Raw genomic sequence first — 14936 nt, 5'->3', positions numbered from 1 at the left:
AGCGAGGGCGGCACTTAAATCTATGAATACAGGTAAAAGCCCGGGACCCGACGGATTAACTGTCGGTTACTATAAAACCTACGAACAATTACTGATTCACTTTCTATCCTCCTTCGACGCATGTGCATCACACACTAATCACCCCGCGCGACCTGTTGACAGCACACAAAGCTGTCATCCCCAAGCCAGGTAAAGACGCAACACTAGTAACTAACTACAGACCTATATCTCTCTTAAATGTCGACCTTAAGTGGTATGCAAAAATTTTGTCCAACAGACTTCTCCCCCTGCTCCCGGATCTCATCCATCCCGACCAGGTGGGTTTCATACCTGGTAGGGAGGCGAGAGATAATACCCTCAAAGCACTTAACATACACCACTGGCCCCACGTCCCAACAAAAGAGAGGCTTCTTCCTATCTCTAGACGCGGAGAAGGAATTTGATAGGGTGGCATGGGACTGCATGATAGAAACCTTAAAAGCCATCGGCCTGCCAAATCGAATGCTCAATTACATTCTCACGCTATACTCTGGCCCCACAGCTAGAGTGTGGGTCAATGATCACCTATCAGATGCCTTCTCCATCACAAACGGGACTCGCCAGGGATGTCCACTATCCCCGATTATTTTCGTCCTTACGCTCGAACCACTACTATGGCAAATCAGAGCAAATCTGGATATCAAGGGTGTAGACGTGAAGGGGTGATTATTTAAGACCACTGCTTTCGCAGACGATATTCTTTTGTTTTTAACAGAACCCCTGACATCTGTCCCTAATTTGCTGAAAACACTAGCCCAGTTCAAACAAATTTCTAACCTCCAGATTAACTTTGCAAAGTCTAGGGCACTAAATATTTCATTATCCGAAGATCAACGCTCCCATTGCCAAACCAACTTTCCCTTCCAATGGAGTTCTAATAGCTTGACCCAACTAGGGATACAGCTACGGACATCACTGACTAGCCTATACTCGCTCAACTTCCAAAAACTTTTACAAGCAATAACAACAGATCTTAAAAAATGGTCAACAGGATTATTCTCCTGGTTTGGCAGAGCGGCCATCGTAAAGATGAATATACTGCCAAGGGTTTTGTACCTCTTTCAGACAATACCTATTAAGCTCCCAAATGCTTTCTTCGCCGCATTTCGTAGGTTATGCACAGACTTTATATGGGGCACTCTAAGACCCAGGTTAAGCTACGAGCGACTCACTGCCTCAAAAATGCAAGGAGGTATAGGCTTGCCAGACATGCATAAGTATTACCTAGCCTGTCATCTGACAAGGATCATAGACTGGAACGTTCACCTACATACCAAAGACTGGGTCCAACTTGAAACGTCTCTAGATCCGATCCCATTAGCTCAAACCCTATGGTTGTCCCCCAAACAGGTCCCTCTAATTTATTCCTCCCACCCAGTAATTGCTCCAACACTCGCAGCATTTCAGTACGCGTGCAAAAAAAAATTCACATCTCAACGCCCTTAGGACCTATGACGCCAATTAAATTCAATCCAGAATTCCCTCCTGGAATGTACTCCTCTTTTCTAGCGGGCCTCTGGCCTCACTCCTCTGTCCTAGCCAAACATTTCTATGAAAATAATCGTCCCCTGTCCTATCAGGATCTAACAAAGAAACTGACTACTGACAGACTTTCCCGGTGGACAAATTAGACACTTCCTTAATGCTAACGCCCAAAAATTGGACGGGGCACGCAACCTGACTCCTTTTGAAGACCTTTGCACACGTAGTGAACCACAGAGACATCTTGTATCTCTTTCATACAACCTGATGTGATGTTCCCACATTGACCCATCTCTGAGCACTGGACCAACAGTGCCTGGCATTGAAACTTACATATTGACCTCACGAATAGAGACTGGGAAAATATCTATACCATAGCCCACAAAGGCTCATTAAATGTTAGCGCCCAAGAAAACACATTCAAATTATTGTCTAGATGGTATAATACACCACTCAAATTACACCATATATAACCATCCGTTTCCTCTCTGTGCTGGAGATGCCAAAAAGAGCACGGAACCCTGGAACATATCTGGTGGTCATGTTCCAAAATTCAACGGTCCTGGAAGGAGGTGCACATACTCACCCAAACGATCACCACCTACCCATTAAACTACTCCCTTGAACAACTTTTACTTCATGTGTCGTCCCAACCCAAACGATCCTACCTAGAATCTTTATCCATGCACTTGATCATGGCAGCTAACATGCGCATCCCTGCCAAATGGAAATCTGTGGATCTACCCACATTACGAGACTTGTTCCGCCGTATTAATGAAACAACAGAAATGGAGGAATTAATTCACAAGGCGAAAGATACTCCCTATAAGTACACTCACACTTGGTCAAGTTGGTTACACTTCCGTACTTCCACAGAATATTGCTCAGTGATCTCTTAATTTAACAAGCTGAGATGCAAAACAACAGCCGAGCTCTGTCAATGACGGGCCACATTCCTGGATACATCTTCCCATACTCAATTCAGGAATATTTTTTAAGTATGCATACACTATACTACATACTCTACTACAGATCTACCACATACTCACCGAATCTGGTGGAGGCCGCTCACCAGTTGCAAACCCATACCTGACTTAATAAGCCCTAGATGATACTCATTACTATCATTGCGAACGTAAGGACACTACTGATGTGTTATCATTTTATATAGACTATCTGAAAATTGTATATCTACGTATACCTTACTGTGAACGGAATGGTTCTAGTCTTTTACAGATTACTGTTACCCTGCTCTGTCTTCCTTGAAGCGGTTGCATTCGCTCCTTTGCTCTCTGTTATGTTATGTTATGAAAACTTCAAATAAAAATTATCTTTAAAAAAAAAGAACTCACAGGCTAGATATTTATTAGGATGGGTAACACTGGGAGAATTGGTAATGGAAAAAGATTTTTGGGTACTAGTGAACCACAAATTTAGATAAAATACAATGCCAGGCTACCACCAACAGAGAAAGAAGAATATCCACATGCATTAAAGTATAATTCTAAACCCCTAAACTGTAACTATTAAACTAATTAAAACACCCCACACCTTCTACCTATCCTATCTACAGTATCTCAAAAAAGTGAGTACACTCCTAACATTTTTGTAAATATTTTATTTTATGCTTTCAAGTGACAACATTGAATAAATTACACTTTGCTACAATGTAAAGTAGGGAGTGTACAGCTTGTATAACAGTGTACATTTGCTCTCCCCTCAAAATAACTCAATATACAGCCATTAATGTCTAAACTTCTGGCAACAAAAGTGAGTACACCCCTAAGTGAAAATGTCCAAATTGGGCCCATTTAGCATTTTTCCTTTACTAATGTCATGGGACTTCTTAGGCCGCGTACACACGTGGCGGACTGTCTGGCCAACTAAGTCCGTCAGACAATCCGACAGACAGTCCGTCATACTTTTGGATAAACGGACTTGCCCACACACGGCACTTTTTGAGCGGACTAATACGGCGGACTAAGTCCGCCATACAATCCGCCCTACTTTTGAAATGAACGGACTCCCCCACACACGTGGATGAAAGTCCGCTCATTTCGAGCGCGTCTCCAGGTAGGCGGGGCCCGCGAAGCAGACGTCGCTGACCCCGCCGCCTGGAATGGACTTAAAGGGGAACCCAACGCCGAAAAAATCGGCGTGGGGGTCCCCCCAAGTCCACAACAGACCCTTGTCCGAGCACGCTACCCGGCCGGCCAGGAAAGGGGGGCGAGCGAGCGCCCCCCCTCCTGAGCCGTACCAGGTCGCGTGCCCTCAACATGGGGGGTGCCTTGGGGAAGGGGGGGCCGCACGGCCCCCCCACCCCAAAGCACCTTATCCCCATGTTGATGAGGACAAGGGCCTCTTCCCGACAACCCTGGCCGTTGGTTGTCGGGGTCTGCGGGCGGGGGGCTTATCGGAATCCGGGAGCCCCCTTTAATAAGGGGGCCCCCGGATACCGGCCCCCCACCCTATGTGAATGAGTATGGGGTACAATGTACCCCTACCCATTCACCTGTAAAATAAAAGTACCAAAAAAAAACACAACACACGAGATAAAATATTTTATTGCACAGCTCCGGGGGTTTTCCATCTTCGGGGGTCTTCTCACCGGACTCCTCCGCTATCTTCTTGTAGCTCTTTTGCTAGCGGAGGAGTCCGGCTTTCTTCCTCGCCGCCGGCCTCTTCTCCCGACTTCGGGGGTCTTGTCCCCCTCTTCGGTTCTTCTGCCGGGCCACCGCTCCTTCTTATAGCTCTTTTACAGGCGGTGGCCCGGTCTTCTGTCGCCACAGTCGCCGCCGTCGCCGCCGTCGCCTTCCGTTCTTCTCCTTCTTCTTCTCCAGGAGATGTTGCCTCGACGATCTCTCCGGCCGGAATGCCAGAGCCGCGCTGCGCGGCCACTTATATAGTGACAATGGGGCGGTATCACATGGTATATGTCACATGGGCTCGTCACATGGGTTGATGTCACATGGGGACTATGACATCGTAAGGGGGCGGGGTCACCATGTGACACCAACCCACATGACATAAAGCCATGTGACACTGCCCCATTGTCACTATATAAGTGGCCGCGCAGCGCGGCTCTGGCATTCCGGCCGGAGAGATCGTTGAGGCAACATCTCCTGGAGAAGAAGAAGAAGGAGAAGAAGAAGAACGGAAGGCAGCGGCGGCAACGGCGGCGACAGAAGACCGGGCCACCGCCTGTAAAAGAGCTATAAGAAGGCGCGGTGGCCCGGCAGAAGAACCGAAGAGGGGGACAAGACCCCCGAAGTCGGGAGAAGAGGCCGGCGGCGAGGAAGAAAGCCGGACTCCTCCGCTAGCAAAAGAGCTACAAGAAGATAGCGGAGGAGTCCGGCGAGAAGACCCCCGAAGACGGAAGACCCCCGGAGCTGTGCAATAAAATATTTTATCTCGTGTGTTGTTGTTTTTTTGGTACTTTTATTTTACAGGTGAATGGGTAGGGGGTACATTGTACCCCATACTCATTCACATAGGGTGGGGGGCCGGTATCCGGGGGCCCCCTTATTAAAGGGGGCTCCCGGATTCCGATAAGCCCCCCGCCCGCAGACCCCGACAACCAACGGCCAGGGTTGTCGGGAAGAGGCCCTTGTCCTCATCAACATGGGGACAAGGTGCTTTGGGGTGGGGGGGGGCGCGCGGCCCCCCCTTCCCCAAGGCACCCCCCATGTTGAGGGCACGCGGCCTGGTATGGCTCAGGAGGGGGGGGCGCTCGCTCGCCCCCCTTTCCTGGCCGACCGGGTAGCGTGCTCGGACAAGGGTCTGTTGTGGACTTGGGGGGACCCCCACGTCGATTTTTTTCGGCGTTGGGGTTCCCCTTTAAGTCCATACCAGGCGGCGGGGCCAGCGACGTCTCCGTCGCGGGCCCCGCCTACCTGGATACCCGCTCGAAATGAGCGGACTTTTCTCTGGGCGGGAAAAGTCCGCTCATTTCAAAAGTAGGGCGGACTGGCACACACACGGGCGGACTGTCCGCTGAAATGCGAGTCCGACGGACAGTCTTTCCAACATTCCGAAAGACTTAGACCGCCAGACTGTCCGCTGAAAAAGTCCGCTGAAGCCCACACACGAGCGGACTGTCCGCTGAAATGTGTTTCGGCGGACTAAGTTGGGCAGACAGTCCGCCCGTGTGTACGCGGCCGAAGTGTTACAAGGTCTCAGGTGTGTTAAATTTGGTGTTATCGCTCTCACTCTCTCATACTGGTCGCTGGAAGTTTAACATGGTACCTCATGGCAAAGAACCCTGAGAATCTGAAAAAAAAAAAAGAATTGTTGCTATACATGAAGAATGCCTAGGCTATAAGAAGATTGCCAATATGCTGAAACTGAGCTGCAGCATGGTGGTCAAGACCATACAGCATTTTAACAGAAAAAGTTCCACTCAGACACCATGGTCGACCAAAGAAGTTGAGTGCAGCTGCTCAGCATCATATCCAGAGGTTGTCTTTGGGAAATAGATGTATGAGTGCTGCCAGCATTGCTGCAGAGGTTGAAAGGGTGGGGTCAGCCATTCAGTGCACAGATCATATGCTGCACACTGCATCAAATTGGTCTGCAAGGCTGTCCTCCCAGAAGGAAGCCTCTTCTAAAGATAATGCACAAGAAAGCCCACAAATGGTTTGCTGAAGACAAGCAGCCTAAGGACATGGATTACTAGAACCATGTCCTGTGGTCTGATGAGACCAAGATAAACGTATTTGGTTCAGATGGTGTGTGGCGGCAACCAGGTGACTACTACAAAAACAAATGTGTCTTGCCTACAGTCAAGCATGATGGTGGGAGTGTCATGGTCTGGGGCTGCATGAGTGCTGCAGGAACTGGGGAGCTACAGTTCATTGAGGGAACCATGAATGACAACATGAACTGTGACATTCTGAAGCAGAGCACGATCCCCTCCCTTCGGAGACTGAGCCGCAGGGCAGTATTCCAAAATAATAATGACCCTAAAACACACCTCCAAGATGACCACTGCCTTGCTAAAGAAGCTGAGGGTAAAGCTGATGGACTGGCAAAGCATATCTCCAGACCTAAACCCTATTGAGCATTGATGTGGAAATAGTGAGGCCTTAGTTTTTTACTTCCAAGGACATCAAATTTGATCAATATTTATGAACTTTTGTATTCTCCACAAGTTCTCTGAATAGGCAATATATCACCTGTCTTCTCACCATAAACCCCCATTTCCTATCAAATATATATTTTAAGTGTGGCCACCAGGCTTATGTAAGGGAATGGCCCTGACTCACTAGATATTCAGACACCTCATAGAGAGGTATTGTAATAGAGTTTCCTGATGTATGCCCAGCTGCTTAGATGGATGTTTGGTTTGCCTAAAATACCTATAGTATCAGGGTCTTGCAAACCAAGAGCGCCTCCACTATTTGAGAGTGGTAACACTTTAAGATTAGCATTTCTCTTTGAAAGTTTTCTTCCCATTTTCTTTTCTTAAAGCAGGTTAGACAGAAAGGGGGACATTTAAAACTTTCTCTTTGGTTTGTGCTCTCAACAAGCATGGGCATGTAAGGTCTGTCTGTGTATTGTATTTTCATTACTGTGTGTTGTTTTATGTAACTTCTTGTGTCCTACAATTTAGCCTGATACTGATAGCATTTGTATGTCCATTGTAACAATATTCTCTTTTTGTATTATTACTTTGTATATAATTGGTAACATCTTCACTTTTAAGGTTTTTACCATCTACCTTATAGTTGGTAATATCTGATTAATACAAGTTTATTTTCTGTACAATAGTAAGTTTAAATAAATTTGATCTTTGTATTTTAGCACCATTATGTCCTTATTGATTTCACGGGTCATAGCTGCAAATGCATTGGCTAGACTCTATAGATGAAAGGTTGTAATCACTTATGGTATATATTGTTAAGAGAATAAGTAAGGTAGGTAGAAATTGCCATGTCAGCATCTGTGGGGCATTCTCAAATGGAAGATGGAGGAGCGCAAAGTCTCTAACATCCACCAGCTCTGTGATGTTATCATGGAGGAGTGGAAGAGGAATCCAGTGGCAACCTGTGAAGCTCTGGTGAACTCCATGGCCAAGAGGGTTAAGGCAGTACTGAAACCTAATGGTGGCCACACAAAATATTGCCATTTTATGCCCAATTTGGAATTTTTCACTTAGGGGTATACTCACTTTTGATGTCAGTGGCTTAGACATTAATGGCTGTGTGTTGAGTTTTTTTGAGGGGACACAAAATTTGCACTGTTAAACAAGCTGTACACTCACACTTGTTTAACTTAACTTGTTTAGTTTCTTCAGTGTTGTCACATGAAAAGATATAATAAAATATTTACAAAAAATGTGAGGGGTGCACTCACTTTTGTGAGATACTGTACCTTGTATAAAAAAGATCTGTGTACTTACTTTTTTTATCTGGTTTGGTCATGTGATTCAGCAGCTCTGGCTCCCCCTGTGTAAAGCCTTGTACACACGCTTTGATTTTTTCGGACAACTGAACATCTGTTTCGTATGACAGAATACAACATCAGAAGTGACGTAATGTGTTGAATAGTTTTGTATGTATTCCTTCATTTCTGAGCATGTGTAGTCTTACTCTTACGATTCTTTTGTATGAAAACCGTACTAATGTAATGAAAATCGGATGTTGGGTTCACAAAAATTGTATAGTTTGCACATCCAGCTTTTGTCTGACAAAAAAGCAAAACCGGCTGTCAAAAGCACCGTGCTAATGACCTGAAAATCGGCAGACAGCATGTGCACGGGCCCTAATGTAACTAGTCAATAAATAAATAAGTAAACAAAACTTTTTTAGTTTAGAAAGGATAGTGGTATTAGCTCTGGGTATTGACAAATTCAAAAAATGTCTATACTTCTTCCTCAATGAGCACAATTTACAGGGATATGTATACTCTTTGAATCAAAAACCTAAACTGATACAGACAGACACACAAACAATGGTTTGGATGGACCTGTCATTTTCAACCTCTCCCTACTATGTAACACTACATTCTAAGCAGCATATAGCACCAGGTTTTACTTTTAATTTACCAATGTCTGCTAGTACATAAATACTTAAGAGAATAACATGTATATAGTGTATAATTAAATGTTTAATCATATGAACTTCTCAGATAAGGAAATAGACAAAATAATAGGAAAAATAGGGCAATTAAAGTGTTGTTGACCTTTGTAATAATCTCCCCTATAGTCATGCATTTTTACATCTCACTAGTTGTTATTATTATTCATATCTTTAAGAACTGCAATAAGGCTTTAGAAAACACCATTGTTTCACCTTGCATCTTCATACTGTATTTTATATAATGTATGTATTACATTTGAAAAAATTATTTTTTCACCAACTTCTTTCCAAGGCAACAGATGCTTTGCTCCAAAAAATAAGCAAGCCTCAGGATATGTTTGGTCTGTACTAGTGTCAAATTTCATGGATAATTTAATAGCTAATAATTTTAATCCCTGAAAACAGACATGATGCATAATGATTGCAAAAATGTAGGAGAATTAACCCTGTAGGCTAATGATATTTTTCAAGAGCCATTAAATTAATTCATTTATTTATTTTTGTCAGTGAACAAAGAAATATAATTTTTTATACTGATGGAAAATAAAAGTCTTACATAGGAGGAAGGGCTGTAGCATTATGTAGTTTCTGATTAATCTGTATTACATAATGGTATAATTTTTTTTTCTGGAGGGAAAATAATAATATATTGTATAATTTTTTGGGGGTAATGTTCCATCCATCAAACATTCCTTGCTAGTAAAACAACAAGGGTATGCATTTGAATAATAAAAGTTGGTATAAGATTCTTTAGATATATTTTTGAATTATGCAAGTAATTACAGAGAAAAAGAAAACTGTCACATTTGCATTACTCTTGCATAAAAAATGGCACATTAGTTCTGTTATTTGTGCTTCGCATACTGTAGGAATGCAGATATATTTCTAAGACTTTTGAATGTTTAAAATATAGTTTAAAGACAGAAAGTTATTACAAATGAGTGGATTCATTTGTGGAATTTGACCCAGATCAGGCATAGACATGCAACAGAAATTGTCAAATTGTATCTGCTCTACTTACCTGCTGCTATTTAATACCACTGCTTATTTCTTTTAAATAATATAATATTCCGTTCCTCTCCCCCCCCCCCCCCTCTCCCCCAGACTACACTGTTCTAAAGCTGGCCATTCATGGTTAGGTTTTTTTTTTTTTCAGCCAGTGGGTTAAACGGAAAAAAAAATAACAGATTCCCCCATCCCCCCATTCGAGGTGTATGGGAGAATCCTCTCCACTGTGCTATTGAATCCTGACAGCAAGGGGACTCCCCTGCTGTCAGAGTACACAGATCAGTGATTCAGAAATTAATTGAGTGGCTTTTATCTGACAGGGTAGTTGCACAGAAGTTGATTGGTAGATCAATACCAATCCACCTCTGTCCAACTGCATTGGCAACTGAGATGGTCCCTGCTGATTCAGCCAAATTTTGATCCATTAATACCTTTATACTGCCATGCTTATCCATGCCCAGCCATGCTCATCCATGCTTCATCCATGCCCAGACATGCTCATCCATGCCCAGCCATTCTCATCCATGTGCAGCCATTCCTATCCATGTCCGGCCATGTTCATCCATGGCTCATCCATCCCCATCCATGGCTCATCTATGCTTCATCAGTGCTCATCCATGCCACATCAGCTCTCATCTATGCCACATCCATGTCACTACAGTGCCCATCAGTGCCTCACAAAAGTGTAATAGGTAGTCAAATTAGATTTGAAATGCATGCCCTTAGAATGTCTCATGTTGCTCCCTGCATGTTGGGCCTCTGTATGTGGCCAGGCTGAGGAAAAGTCTCACACATGTGGTATTGCTATGCTCATAAGGAGTAGCAGAATATATTTTGGGGGTTTAATTTTTGCTATGTACATGCTATGTGTTAAAAATATCTTATAAATGAACAACTTTGTGTAAAAAAAAAAAAAAACACGCGTTTTCATTTTTTTCCCCCATTTTCCAAAAACAAGTGGAAAAAAAATGACATGTTCAAAAGACTCATTATGCCTTATAAATAGGGATTAGCTGAACACCCCCCATTTTGGTTCGCACCAGAGCATACCAAACAGTCAAAAAATTCGGAAGAACACACAAACACCATTAAAGTCAATGGGACACGAACATGAAAAATCAAAAGTGCTAATTTTAAAGGCTTATATGCAAGTAATTGTCATATAAAGTGTTTGGGGGCCCAGGTCCTGCCCCAGGAAACATGTATCAATGCAAAAAAAAGTTTTAAAAACGTAAGACAGTGGGGTGCCGCTGTCTCACAGATCAGCAATCCAGTAAGCATGGAAGAGCAGAGTGGAGAACTGCTGATTGACAGTCAGCAGCTCTCTGCTTGGGGAGCTGTGAGAACCGAGCCATCAGCGATGTTCGATCTCTAGGTTCTCAGTGTAGAAGTGCCGGAGGACAGATGCAACATCAGACCGATGCTGCATCCACCTAGGTAAGTATGATGGGGAAAACTCAGAAACCCAGAAACCCATAATTCTCTTTTAAATGTGTAATTTATGTCCCTAGAATGCCTGATGGCGCTCCCTGCATGTTGGGCCTCTGTATGTGGACAAGCTGTGTAAAAGTCTCACACATGTGGTATCACCATACTCAGGAGGAGTAGTAGAATGTACAGTGCCTTGCGAAAGTATTCGCCCCCCTTGAACTTTTTAACCTTTTGCCACATTTCAGGCTTCAAACATAAAGATATAAAATTTTAATTTTTTGTGAAGAATCACCAACAAGTGGGACACAATATATCAGGTGTGACCAATTTTCACAGATTGGCACCATAGCTTGTATAACCTATAACTTTCCCAAAGAACAAATAATATACATTTATTTTAGTATTTTTACCAAAGATATGTAGCAGTAAATATTTTGGCCGAAATTTATGAAGAAAATCTACTAATTTTCTAAATTTTATAAACGAAACAAAGAAATATGAAATTTTCATTTATAGTGCAAAAAATAAAAAAAAAACAGTGGTGATCAAATACCAACAAAAATATTTTGTGTGAAAAAAAGGACAAGAATGACATATGAGTACAATGTTGCATGACTGATTAATGGTCTGGTTGGTCTGAAACTGAAAATTGGTCTGGTTAGGAAGAGGGTTTAAGTGCCAAGTGGGCAAGTGGTTAAAATGGACATGGGGTAACATTGGACATCGTAATATGTGTCTTCAGACAAGTAAATGGCAACAAGGTGTTGGTAAGGAACTTACAGAAAAGTAATGGAGAAGGGGTGAAGGGAGAATAAAGGGAGAGAAGGCAGAGAGTAAAGAGAAAAAAGGGGGGTAGGGAGTTGGGAGCACCCAGACCGGTGGGGTGTGAGTATAGTCATAGGGAGGGGGAAAGAGGTTCTGTGTGAGGTACGGATTAAGATGCATCTGTTGTTGTGATGATCTCTGATCCATCTTAAAATATTAGACTTATTGTATATTCATCAGTGTATTAAAACTGATGCATAAAACACAAGGTTCTATGAAAAAAGGTAAGGTCCTCCATTCTCCTGATATTGTTAACAGCAGTAACACTTCATCGAGAGAGGGCTAAAGAGGTATGCTGCAGGGTCAAGGCTCTATCAAAGCTAGCCTCTCTAAGGAAGTGATTCAATTTGTATTCACTTCCAATAAAGCTGTTTTATTAAGCAGGACCAGAAAATATGCAGGAAAGGCACCCTCACTCTAGAGACACCTCCAACAGTTTTGGGAATACCCCAGCAGAAGTCTGTGAGGACGAAACACGTTGGGTATATATGCCAGCCAAGCCACTTTATTGATACTGTGCTATATTTTGTTCAATTTTGTTCAATTTTGTTCAATTGGATGTTGGAAGACACATTCTTTGAATACATTTTTATCCGTTTGTGGGATTTATACTATGTGGAGGCTCTCCTTTGCTTTATTTTCGGGAAACCTTCATTACCACTGAGAGGACAGTGGATGAGGATCTAAGTACTCAACACCTCTGGTTCAAACAGCGTTTTTTCATTTGGTGCTTACAATCTTGTGTGCGCTTTCAAGTTGGAATTCACTGATTGGGACCGGACCTACATCCATCGTATGTTGATACAAGCTCACTTGACCCACAGCTAACGGTCTGTGAGTCCACCACCGTCAGTAAGAGTACCTCAACTCTTTCCTCATTTTATGTACATGAAGGCAATACTTAGAGTGTTGGTCCAATATCAAGAGGCAATATAGAGGTCCAAATGGAATTACCATATTAACCCTTTCATGACTAAGCCTATTTTTGGAATTTGGTGTTTACAAGTTAAAATCCATATTTTTTGCTAGAAAATTACTTGGAACCCCCAAACATTATATATATTTTTTTAGCAGAGGCTCTAGAGAATAAAACGGCGATTGTTGCAATATTTTATGTCACACGGTATTTGCGCAGTGGTGTTTTAAACGCAACTTTTTGGGAAAAGGGACACTTTCATGAATAAAAAAAAAACAAAACAGTAAAATTAGCCCAATTTTTTTGCGAAATGTGAAAGATAATGTTACGCCGAGTAAATAGATACCAAACATGTCACACTTTATAATTGCGCGCACTTGTAGATTGACGACAAAGTACGGTACCTAAAAATCTCAATAGGCGACGCTTTAAAATTTTTTTACGGTTACCAGGTTAGCGTTACAGAGGAGGTCTACTGCTAGAATTATTGCTCTCGCTCTGACGATCGCGGCGATACCTCACATGTGTGATTTGAACACCGTTTACATACGCGGGCGCGACTTCCGTATGCGTTTTCTTTGCTTCGCGAGCTCGCGGGGACGGCGGGCGCTTTGAAATTTTTTTATTTTTTTTTTTATTTTTTTTATTTATTTTTAAATGACTAAATTGTTTAAAAAATAAAATAAAAAATTTGATCACTTTTATTGCTGTCACAAGGAATGTAAACATCCCTTGTGACAGTAATAGGTGGTGACAGGTACTCTTTATGGAGGGATCGGGGGTCTAAAAGACCCCCCACCCCTCCTTTACACTTCAATGTATTCAGATCGCCGAAAACGGCGATTCTGAATACCGGATATTTTTTTAAAACCGGCGCCATTGGCAGCCGAGTAAACGGGAAGTGACGTCATGACGTCGCTTCCGTGTTTACGATGAGGAGACTGGAACGAAGCCGATTACGGCTTCGTTCCAGTTCCTCCCCAGCAGCCAGAGCCGACGGATCTTTAATCGGTGCTCCCGATCGAGCGGGAGCACCGGTAACAGCGGCGAGAGGCGGCGGGAGGGGGGGACGTCCCCTCCCGCTCCTCCGGCATAACAGCCGAGCGGCTTTTAGCCGCATCGGTTGTTATGCCTGGATAGCCAATCGCCTGCTGTAAAAAACGGTACCGGGATGATGCCTGCAGGTGCGGGCATCATCCCGGTATAACCCTCGGAAGCCGAGTACGCAGATGTGCGTACGCTCGGCGGGAAAGGGTTAATACTTAATTATTTGCATGAACTTTTCTGCATATATTGATATGGACTCTATATATTAATATGTTTCTATCTTTATTGCTGTCTTGGCTGATCTGGAGTTTTTATTTTTACTATTTAGGTCTTTCATTCACTTAGTATTTAGTGAATATTTGTGTTGGCCTGAGAAAGCCTACATATAGGCAGCTGATTGTTTCCTTTTATTTTTGGCCTCATTGTTTTTATTTACACATGTTTTCACAACTTTTAGGGTTCTATGATTACGTGTCTTATGATTTTCTATTTGATTTTGGTGTTTTAGTGCAACACATTTATTTGATTTGATTTAAGAGCACAATTTTTAATTTTTATTTCAGTGCACCATGCGATTTCTTTGCAACTGATAGTCGCATGTTTTCACACATATATTTTTTGAATATTGCCCATACATTTATTATATGCACATTTTACATTTCTAACTTATATATGTAAGTTTTATATGGGCCTAAAAATCAAACACTAACAGCGCTTCTTATAACTAGTGATGGACGGACTTCCGACGGGACGTTTCGCGAACGCGAACTGCGAACGCGGCCAAAAGATTGTGAACCGCAAGGTTCGCGGCGGACCCCATTGACTTTAATGGCAGGCGAACCTTAAAAACCTCCAGGTCATATTTTCAGCCACAAAATACTTACTAGCTGTGCACACATAGTCCCACAACATGGACACTGACATAACAAAAGTATTAAGTGAATCTATGATCGACAACGACAAGCATTCTTTTTTTATCTGTGAAATTTTGGCAGTTCAGGAGCGCATGGAGGCCATGGCGGTCAGACCTCTTATTTGCGATTGCCGGACGCGATGGAACTCAACCTTCTATATTCTTGATAGGCAGCTCCAGCAGAAACGTGCAGATA

Source organism: Lithobates pipiens, unplaced genomic scaffold (assembly GCF_037356315.1).
Source record: "Lithobates pipiens isolate NorthernLeopardFrog02 unplaced genomic scaffold, aLitPip1_a1.2 Scaffold_13, whole genome shotgun sequence".
Lineage (NCBI taxonomy): Eukaryota > Metazoa > Chordata > Amphibia > Anura > Ranidae > Lithobates > Lithobates pipiens.
This window is presented reverse-complemented; position numbering follows the sequence as displayed.